This window comes from Dipteris shenzhenensis, chromosome 15 (assembly GCF_047967505.1).
Source record: "Dipteris shenzhenensis isolate YYH24624 ecotype China chromosome 15, Dip_SZ_1.0, whole genome shotgun sequence".
Classification (NCBI taxonomy): domain Eukaryota; kingdom Viridiplantae; phylum Streptophyta; class Polypodiopsida; order Gleicheniales; family Dipteridaceae; genus Dipteris; species Dipteris shenzhenensis.
This window is the reverse complement of record NC_141610.1, coordinates 7,435,736-7,446,674: the sequence shown is the minus strand read 5'-3', so window position 1 is coordinate 7,446,674 and position 10,939 is coordinate 7,435,736. Positions and strand designations below refer to the sequence as shown.

General features: G+C 39.4%; 1 pseudogene; it reads left to right on the top strand.

Annotated features, from left to right (window-relative positions):
* The first annotated feature begins 6,534 nt into the window (after positions 1-6,534).
* Positions 6,535-8,430, top strand: LOC147893290 (uncharacterized; annotated as a pseudogene).
* Positions 8,431-10,939: the final 2,509 nt, after the last annotated feature.

Sequence of the window (10,939 nt, the reverse complement as noted above, 5' to 3'; positions counted from 1 at the left end):
CAGGCCTAGTAGATCGTTTCCATAGCCCGCTCCTCTATTGCACCTCTCTGCCTCCCGCCTTTCCTCCACAATGTTAGTCAAAGAACGATTGATCTCTTTGGCTATCGCCCAAATCTTGCGATTTAAAGGAGTCGGTAGAAAACTGCATAGGAGCAATCCGAATTCTCAATTAACCTTAGTGTCATAGTTCACGATCCCAGATTTATCGATCCTAAAGAGAACTGTATATTTAGCACTACAATGATTTATAGAATGCTTGCAATCTTGATTGAACACAAGTGATATAGTTAGCCTAGGGAACAAAGAATCATTCTACACAAACCTTTTCCCAGGGAACCTAGTCGAGTGATCCGAGTCGACATTAAGTTCTTGAAGTAAATCGATCTGCTCGAACACACTCTTTCCTTTCTCATAATTGCTGCCAAAAGACGTAGAGGCGATTATATTTGCGGTCAGCTTCTTGAACTTGTTGAAGACATCAAACTCCACTTTCCCCTCTTTGTCCACTAGTGTCTCCCATTCATCCAACATGTTTTTTGAGCAATTTACCATATTTGTGACCAGGCCCTGAAAGTATATGGATAAAGCTTCCAGTGACACAAATACATTTTCAATTCTCACATGTAAATTACTATCCCTTGTTATCTCCTCTCTCTCTCTCTCTCTCTCTCTCTCTCTCTTTTGTTCCCTTGCCTTGTTTCAGATGTGTTCAAAAGGAACAATGAACAGGGTGACGATGTGGCATCCACGTCATAGGTGCCAAATGTTTAGGCTGAGCTGGAATAATAAGCATCTTGGCATATATGCTACGTAGTGGCCTGAGATCGTTAGGACTGTTGTATCTTAATCTAAGCAATGACCAAGAGCTATTGTTTTGCCTTACATTTTCTTGGATTTCTTGGCTTGTGTGTTTCCCTATTCAGCTGTTTGTGCGGTTCGGTTATCCTCTTAGTTGCTAATTTGATCAGGATTAGAACGACAAAACGAACCTTTAGATTTTGCTGATGAAAAGCTGGTGCCACCACACTTCGGTGATGTGCCCAGGCTTCTCCTGTCAACGTAAAGAGCCCTCCTCCATACAAAGCATTTCTGTTTCTCTGTTTGGATGACGCCTTGGCGTATGGACCGCCTAGTTCTTTCGAATTCAAAAGCTCCTTGACCGACTCCGCGTCGGTAACAAAAATTCCAGGCTCTCGTCCCCACCAGAAATAAAACTTTTTACCTGCGCTAAGTGCAGATGATTGAGGGTCATCAGGCTGAACAGTTTCCGTCAAGTACACTTGTCACGCAGAAACGTAAACGATATGCTTAACAACAACTATTTTCATCTCAAATTTGCCGAAATTCGACAATCCGTGGACAATTGGCTAACGGCTTCCGCTTACCGTATATGTGAAACCATCGCGTCAGGTATGGGATCAACCTATAGACAACGTCATGATCAATCCTCTTCATATCCTCTGCGAGCACTTCTTTACAAATGCCGGCTATCTCCGCTATATTTCCCCCAAAGAATTGAGGTCTAGGTCCTTTAAAGCCTTGGTTCATCATCCGCGCTGAGATGACATGGGGAGTCCAAAAGTAGTCTCGCAGCATTCTGAACAGCAGCGTGCTCACAGGAAACAGAAGTAAAGTTCCGAGAGCAGCAATAAGGGGCGAGGATTCCATTGCAGCAGCAATCGGAGCGAAGTTCGTTTCTAGTCAGCAAACGCACCTCATTCGAATATATATAGTAAACTTGGATGCCAAGGAGGGAAAATTTTTGGGCCGGCAGTGACGAGGTACAAACAAGGTATATGGAAGGTAATCGAAGAGGGTATGTAGCGACGAGCTGTGTGCGGAAGAACTGGGAAATCTGGGTGACAACAGGCCGAATTTCTTGGGCCGGCAGTGACGAGGGTACGATGACGGAAGTCGCTATGAAGTTTGAAATGTATCTATATTGATCGGTGTGCAGCGCATGAATTGGAGCCGACCTGTTGTCGTGTACTATTCAAATGATTTGAAACGAAACTGCGTTCTCCGCTCACGTAGGCCATACTCTGCCCACGCTTCTCAGCTTTTGGACTTTCCTCCTTGCAAAGCTTCTTTCCAATTGCGAGCATCAGTAGTTTACTCTTTCCCGAAAGGACCATATGCTCACAAAGAGATTCCTTATCGTAGCGTCAATTGAGAGCATCAACGTAGGAAGCTTCACCAATGAAAAAGAATGTCTCTGTTAACAATGGACACAAGAGTAGAGGAATTTCTCTATTCTACATGAAAAGAAAGCAACATGACTGTCAAGAGTACTTCACACACTCTCCTCCAAACTCACTTCCATTATTTAAACACAGGTAGCATGATCGGGATAGCTCTCCATGTTAGGAACCTGAAGTGCCTTCAAGACACTTTAGAAGTGCACACTAATTAAAAATAATAACAAAAGAGGCGCAGGGGGTTAATTAAAGAAATAAAAAGCAAAATTAATAAGAGGGGTTTATGTAGAGTCATGAGGGTTACTTAAAAAGAAATAGAAAAAGATAGGAAGCCGAGTGTTTAACTGAGTGTGTGTAAGAATAGAAAAAAAAGGGGTTTCTAAGGTTAGGAGTTAATTTTTGAAAACAAAAAAAGGTGGGTGCTAAGGCTAGGAATTAAATAGGTTTGGGGGACAAAAAGCGAGTGTGTACAAGATTAGAAAAAAAAGGGGGGTTTAAAGCTAGGAGTTAATTAGGTTAGTGGGACAAAAGTGATTGTGTGCAAGACTAGAAAAAAAGCAGGGGTCCTAAGGTTAGGGAGGAAATGTGTGCCCATGTGAGGAAAATTGAGGGTTTAAATACAATGCGTGTTCTTAGACTCATAGAGAGTTGCAAACATATCCCATGCTTCTTTTGATGTCTTGATTATGTTGAGTTGTCCTAGCATGACACCTTGCACATCTTGCTTGATCAAATGATATGCATATTTGTCTTTCTTGTCCCATTCTGCCTATGATCGGTGGCAGGATCTACTACAGGTGTGATCACTAGTGTGCAGTTATAGATCCCGTTGCTAGTGCTGCAGCAATAGGTGGAGTAGAGCTACTGCTGACTGGATCGTCTAACGGTCTAGGTGTAGACCCATCGACATACTCCCATTTATCTTGAAGTACAAGAATGGTCTCCATTTTGTATTTCCATGTGCCGTAATTGGAGTTGTCTAGCTTAGCAGATGCCTCTAAATTGAGGTTGCAAGTGGTAGACATGGTGCAAGAAATATACTCAAAGTGTCTATGAAATCACTGTCTGAATCAACTGCAAAACACTGATTGTATCAAGTGAAAGCTGAACTGTAGGTGAAGATAGAACTTCAATATATAGTCCAATATGTTACAAGGCTTGTGGCAAATGATGTCGAGAATAGCCAAGAGGCTTTATAAGACTTAAATGATGTGCACGATGCCAGAAAATAGACAAATAGGATTTACAATGACGCCATATGTGTCTTTAATGACGAATCGAAATGGAAAACCTTAAATACATAGGAGATAGACACATCGATCACTCACTCACCTACAGAAAAGGTTGATGAAGAAGAGTAAGAATTGCCCGAAGCACCTCGAGAAGAGCAAGAATTGCCAGAAGCATTGATTACTCAGTCACCTACAAAAAAGGTTGATGAAGAAGAGCAAGATTTGCTAGAAGCACCTCGAGAAGAGCAACAACAACTCAGACGATCTACTAGGGAAAGCAGACCACCAACCAGATTGATATATGCTCAAAAAGGCAAAGAAATTCAGGTTAAAACTACCAATTATACTCGTATGACTACCATCATGGCTACGGAAGAGCCAGTGTACTGCAAAGATGCAATTGACAAGCTAGAATGGCAAACTACTATGAATGAAGAAATGGAATCTTTGTACAAGAACAATACTTGGGAATTGTGTGACCTTCCACCTGGAAAAAAGGCCATAGCAAAAAATGGGTAGACAAAGTGAAGCACAATCCAAATGGAAGCATTGAAAGATATAAAGCCAGACTAGTTGCAAAAGGATTTGCACAACAATCTGGTCATAACTATGATGAGACTTATGCTCCAGTAGCAAAGATGGATTCCATATGGCTCTTGATATCACTAGCAACACTGAGTAGATAGAATATGTATCAGCTAAATGTCAAGAATTGTAATCTCAATGGTTACCTAGATGCGAAAGTCTACATGCAACAACTAGCAGGTCATGTTGAACTAGGGAAAGAGCATCAGGTTTGCCATCTTAAGAAAAGTCTCTATGGCTTAAAGCAAGCACCCAGAAGTTGGTACAGCAAAATCGACAAAAATTTTGCTAATCTGGGATACATGAAATCCAATGCAAATCATACGTCCTACTACAAAGTTCAAGGGGAAGACAACACTATTGCACTTTTGTACTTAGATGATCTGATTGTGACTAGAAGCAATGATAGCTTCATCAAGAAGTTGAAACAAGACTTATTTGGCAGAGTTTGACATGGAAGATCTTGGACTTATGCACGATTGTCTTGGTTCTGAGTTTTGGAGAGATTCAGACAACACCTTCATGAGTCAGCTAAAATATGTTGACAATCTCCTGAAGAAGTTTCATATGGCAGATTTCAAGATTGCAGCCACTCCCATGGAACAGAGTTTGGAACTTACAAAAGGTTCAAAAAATCCTACAATCAATGATAGGTACTATCAGGGCAGCTCATCGGATCTCTCATATATCTGACTATCACACGTGCAGATATTTGTTATGTAGTAAGCTCATTAGCATAGTTTATGTCAAATCCAAAATAGTCTCACTGGAATGCAGCCAAAAGAGTCTTGAGATACACCAAAGGTACAAGACAGTTTGGAATAGAATACAAAGGAAGTCATCCAAGGTTACATGGATACTGTGACACTGACTATGCCAGAGATCATGAGATCAGGAGATCAACACAGGGATATACATTTTTTCTTGGTCAAGGAACCATTGCGGCCACCCTCTACATGTTTTTTTCTTTGGGATGTTTGTGGATGCAAACTCACTTTGCAGAGGACCTGATTGTGGTTTCCCACTACCCAAATTGTGGAAACCACAATCAGTGTGGGAAGATCAACAAGGGCATAAGCAGTTTTAGGATTGCAAGGGCCCTATTAACAATTGCATAAGCTATTTTAGGATTGGAACCAGCATAGTTGTTGGTTGCTCGCGATACATCATCTAGGATTAACCTAGGGCGCCAACTCAATATGTAATATGTTACTACCCTCGTCTAAAATCTAGGGTATGGGGGAACAAGGTCCATATATAATATGCATGGATTTCCTTTTAAAAATTCAAATATGAAAGGAAAAAATATGAAAATTTCATGTCCCCCCTCCCACAAAATATAAGGTATATACCTTGAAAAATATGCAAGATTTTAAGATTTGTACATATTTTTCATAATATGTGAGGCCCAAGGGGGGGGGGGGGGGGGGCATTAGGAAAAAAGGGAGCTCATTTTGGGGCCCTGAGAGAAATCCACAATTTCTTATTTTTTCATGAGTGTGAAATATGGGAAAGTAATAAAATACTCCATAAAATATTCATAAGTACTGTAAACATGTCAGAGGATGACTGAGGATAAAAGAATAAAGATATTCTTCTATATTCACTCCCATATCTCATGAGCATTATTATTCAATGCTCCTACAAGGCACGTCTTTCTCTCAATCATTTTCTAGCCATCTCCATGATCGTTAAGCTTCTTCATCAGAACATGATAACTAATCTCGCCATATGCTTGTTTTTCAAAGTTTATCATCTCATCAAGAGTCTTTGCCTTATGAAAGAGTAATGAAATCATGAAGCAATGGAAAAACATTGCACTCAAAATGGCAACACCAAAATACAACTCTACAAAACAAGCCAACAGGAGATGGCAACACCATCTTCATATTGATTTAGCACCTCTTCCAAAACGACAACACGTTGGTGCCATGCAAAGAGAAAACATGAGGAGAGAAGGTTTAAAAACATATCGACTTATGGTGTGATGGGAATATTTATCCAAAATGTCTTATCCGAAGCTACATCACCATTCTCAAATCCGACAACATTGCTGAAATTTGTGGGCAACGGAACAAAACGTATGCATGGATACATCATGGCTCAGTATCAAGTTGCACACATGTATAAGTCTTTATATGAGCAAGAGGCAAACACAAAAATACAGTAGATAGCCGAAAGCTCCAGATTGAAAGAGCAATTACATAATGAAATTGAAGAACATACAAGGAGAAGTTACGTAAAGGAAGATTGAAAGCCACCCCTTTGGGAGATTGGCTTACAAGAAGAAAACTTTGCAATCTTTCAGAATTGAAAGCATAAAGTGGAGGGTGCAAGCGTCGAGTACAAGGAGCAAGGTGACATTGTTTAAAGTGTATGCTATTTGCAATGTGGCAATGTAAATCTTCCTTTGTTAACTCTTATTTATATCTCCGGTTTATAGGAAAGTTTTGGAGCCCCAAAAGGAAAATGTTGATCCAAACGCTCTTCCCGTAAAAAAAATGAAAGGTCTTTTTTCAATGACTATTGCAAAAGGGATGATTGAGGAAAAGAAGTTTAAAACCATCAAATGCAATGTTGTGCAACAGTTCATGGAAAGCAATAAAGTTGATGTAAACTTAATTCAGGAGGCTCTCGATGATAATGGAGTTAGCAAGAAAGGTGATTCTTCTATTTTCAAAGCATTGTCTCATCAACTTTTAAAGATCAAATGATCAAACGTGTGCTTCTTCCAAATCCTACAAAAGTTTGGAATTTAAGAGCTTCACTCAACGAACAGGTAGATGATTTTATTGGTCAGTGGTTGCATATTGAGGATGTATTTGAAGGTAGTCAGGGGACCACTGTGTATAATACTTGAAATAATATTTTTGTTGATCTTGAACAATTACAAAAAAAAAAGGTTGAATTCTAAGGAATCACATTTGAAGAGTGTCAGGGATGGCTTGTATTTGTCATAAAGTTGGATGAATGTGAAATTGTGAAAGAGAAAAAGATTGAAAGAGTGGCCATCACACTTATGAATAGGGCACTTGATACATCAATCACTAAAGAAAACTCAAAGAATTTTAGTGTACAATCCGAGAAGCACATTTGGTGGCTGGAGCATTTGAGGTAAGAGTGAACTTTCATTTTTCAAATATATTGTTGTTTGCCTTCATTTATTAGATCTAGATGCTTCAACATAGTTTCTTCTTAATGGCAGGTAAAGACAGAAGACCACCAAACCTTGTTTTGGGTGTTTTACCATACCAAAATACCAGAAGTCATAAAAAACCAGAGGGTAACTTCATGTTGAAGACAAGGGTGATTTCCAAGTTGATTGGCATATGGCAGGGGACCTCAAGAGCCTCAAAATGTATGTTCAACATAAGCAAAGGAGGTAATTCAAAATCTCCATGCCTATATTGCAAGGAGCCAGCCTATGTCATGGATCCTAAATGGTGGAGAAAAGCTCCTAATAGGAACAAGATTGATCCTGAATTCAAAGAAGTTCTTGATATTCCTTTGTGCAATGTGCATATATGCACATTACATGCTTCATGTAGAATCATCAAAAAGTTGGTCTTTTTGTATATTGGATTTGCTTGGAAGATTCGACCAAAAAAAAAAAGGAAAAAATCAATTGCTGCATTAGAAAAAGTATTATCGGACATTGGTCTCCATGGAGAAGATGTTCATATCATAATAGATATCAAGAAGTCCTCAAATGGAAAAGATGTTCCTATCAAACCATCAATTGGAGTCAAAGCAAAAAGATTTTTATCAAAACCACAAAGAGAAGGGAAACTTGGTAGATGATCAAGATATGTTTCCAGGGTGAGATACGGCCTTTGGAAGCATGTGCATAATGCAATTAAAGATGATATGGCAGATGGTGTTGCTCGAAATGTTAAAGCGGAGGTATGGAAATCCTTAGACAAGATTTTCCAGCTTTGTGACCAAAATACATGGACCAAGAGCGATCATCGTGCGTTAGAAGAGGAGCTAAAAACTTTTGGAAAATCAATGAAACGAGCATGGACAAGCTGCAATATAACACACTACATGGTAAGTTGAATTAATTTGTTTTGTATGCATAGTTTGTACTTTCAAACATGGTTTCCAAAATTCTGACTTAATATTTTCTAGGATTGCAGCATATTCTATATAACCACCTTCCATTTTTTTTTAAAAAGTATAAATGCCCTGCAATATGGTCCACACAAGGAATGGAAAAGTCTCATTACACAGCAAGAAATGTTTTTTTTTTACATACACAGCATTTTGGAGGAGCACAAAAGGCAAATAGTCTCAAAGAAGTATTTCAATGGTTTTTTAGAGGTATACTTCAAAGGTTGCAAATCCAAAAAAAAGTTTCATTGTCAAAAGTTAATCTTGCCTATAATATGGCACAAAAGAAAAGAAGAAGGTAGATCCTTGATAATTCAACAGCTGCACAGAAACACGCAGAGTGGAGGTAGTCAAAGGTCTTTGTGAATCACAAGTGGATTATGGAGATTTATAACAATGAAGCAGAGACTTTGTAATATTTTCTAGAAAAATTCAGTACAAATTTTGAGCTGACTATCTTTTCTTGTAGGACTTTGTGTCCTTTGTAACTTTTGACAATACAATATACTTGAGTTTACTCTTGTACTTCTTTTACATCAAGCTACTCTCCTTCGATCTGTTTAGCCTTAGAAGAAGCGGCTCTCTAAACCTAATCAAATGATGCTTTCCATAACCATCTAATTGGCTAGGATCTTTGATTCCAAGTGCAGTGTATGTCAAAAAGTACCCTACCCTTGAGCACTGTTTGCCAAGGCCATACCCAAAAATGTCTAAAGCAAATAATTTCTCAAGTAATATAACTTTGTCATTCCGCCAATCTACCTGGTACCCACCCACCAAGAAACTTTGACAAACATTTAAAAAAGTAGACAGCTGTCTCTCTATAGTTAATTGTTTGTGGTATGTCAGAATCTTGGCAGACGACATCTTGTTCATGTATTGTGCAAGGGAAGACAACTATCCAAGTCCCCTTTCTCAGCTCCCATAGGATCTTTTCTGGAAACTGCCATCTTCAATATAGAGCTACAGTATCAAAAAAGAAGCAATGAGAAATATATACAAGTCATGGTAAAAAAGATTATAGTAGAGAAAATAGTGAGATAGTATTAAAAAAGAAGCAATGAGAAATAAATACAAGTCATGATAAAAAAGATCTAGCAGAGAAAATAGTTAGATAGCGTACCTTCATATTCTCATCATCCTCCAAAAAATTATTAGTCCAAAGATCAGTGCTTCTTTCCATGCTACTTTGTGTTTTCCTTTGCTCCTTCACCTTTGGTTGAATATCCTTCTGCTCCTCCAACTTTTGCGTTTTGATCTTGTTAAAGGTCTCATGATCCATATCCTCCTCGTCCACAATTTTCTTAAGGCACATTGAGAGCGCCTCCTTGGGATCAAATGTACCTTCTAGTACCATTAATTCATCGTCTTCAATTCCAACATCCTTATCTATGCTACATATTTGAGCAATTAAGGCCAAGCCATAATCTTCTCTGAGGTCAAAGATGATGCGTATATCTGAGAGTAGATAATACTCTCAACCTTGAATAGTGAAGGAAGGAAGGATAGCTATAGCTAGATTACATGTCTCAAAATCTAGTCCTTCAGTAGACATAGCTCCATTTATTGTTTGTGACTTTAACGCTACAAGATCCAAGGCTGCAGCCTCCTTGCTCTCTTCCTCAAGATTAATATCCTCCTCATATAGTTCTTGTGCCTCTTCTATATTTTTGCCTTTGTCTTCAATATCAGATTCTTCCCCAGGATCGTCCATGACCTCTTTTGGCATGTCTTCCGTACCTTCATGACAAAGATTTAAAAACATAGCAAAAGCAAGGCTTACCTCCAATAGCCGGCATCCTTCACCATGAATATTACAAACCGCTTTGTATTTTTTTGGAAAGCTATCAAACCTCCTATTGATGGGAATCCGAAGCTTTTTGTCTATAATCAAATCCTTGGCATGGACATATGACTTCCCAAATATGGTTACTTTCTGTTTCTCAGAAATTTTCTAAAATAGATCAAAGGGTGAATCCAAGGGAGGGGATGAGAGAAGAAAATACGTCAATCTAAGCCATAGATCAAGGGATCATAAAACAAATGGTAATTTTGATGAGCATCACACTTCTCAAGGAAATAAAAAAGTAACAAATCTGTAAGCTTTTTCACTTCTTTTAATGTCTTCCCCTTCAATGAGACTATTGAGAGAGAGAGGGACATGGAGAAGGAGAGACGCAAAGGGAAGGAGGGAAACACACACACACACACACACACACACACACAGAGGTTGGGGGGGGGACATGGAGAGAGGTAGAAACACAAAGGAAGGAGGGAAACACACACACACAGGTTGGGGGGGGGGGACATGGAGAGAGGGAAAAACACAAAGGAAGGGAGGGAAACACACACACACACACAAGTACAAAAGAAAGCGATTAGGACGGTTGGGAATTTCCCTACCCTCCATATCGCTTTCTTTTGTACACCCTATATGGTGTGTAAAGAAAGAGAGAGAGAGAGAGAGAGAGGGGGGGGGAGAATTGGTAGAGAGAGAAGTGAGGGAGGGAGAACTGAGAGGGAGGGAAGTGAGAGACAGACAAAGAAGTGAAAGACTAACAAACAGACTGAGAAGTGAGAGAGGGTGAACTGAGAGGGAGAGAAGTGAGGGACATACAGAGAAATGAGAGAGGGAGAACTGAGAGAGAGAGAGAGAGAGAGAGAGAGAGAGAGAGAGAGAGAGAGAGCTGTGAGAGAGAGAGCCGTGAGAGAGAGATGTGAGTGAGAGAGAGACAAACTAACAGCTAGACAAATAGACAGATAACTGATAGCCAGACAAATAGTCAGAGAACTGAGAGAGAGAGAGAAGTG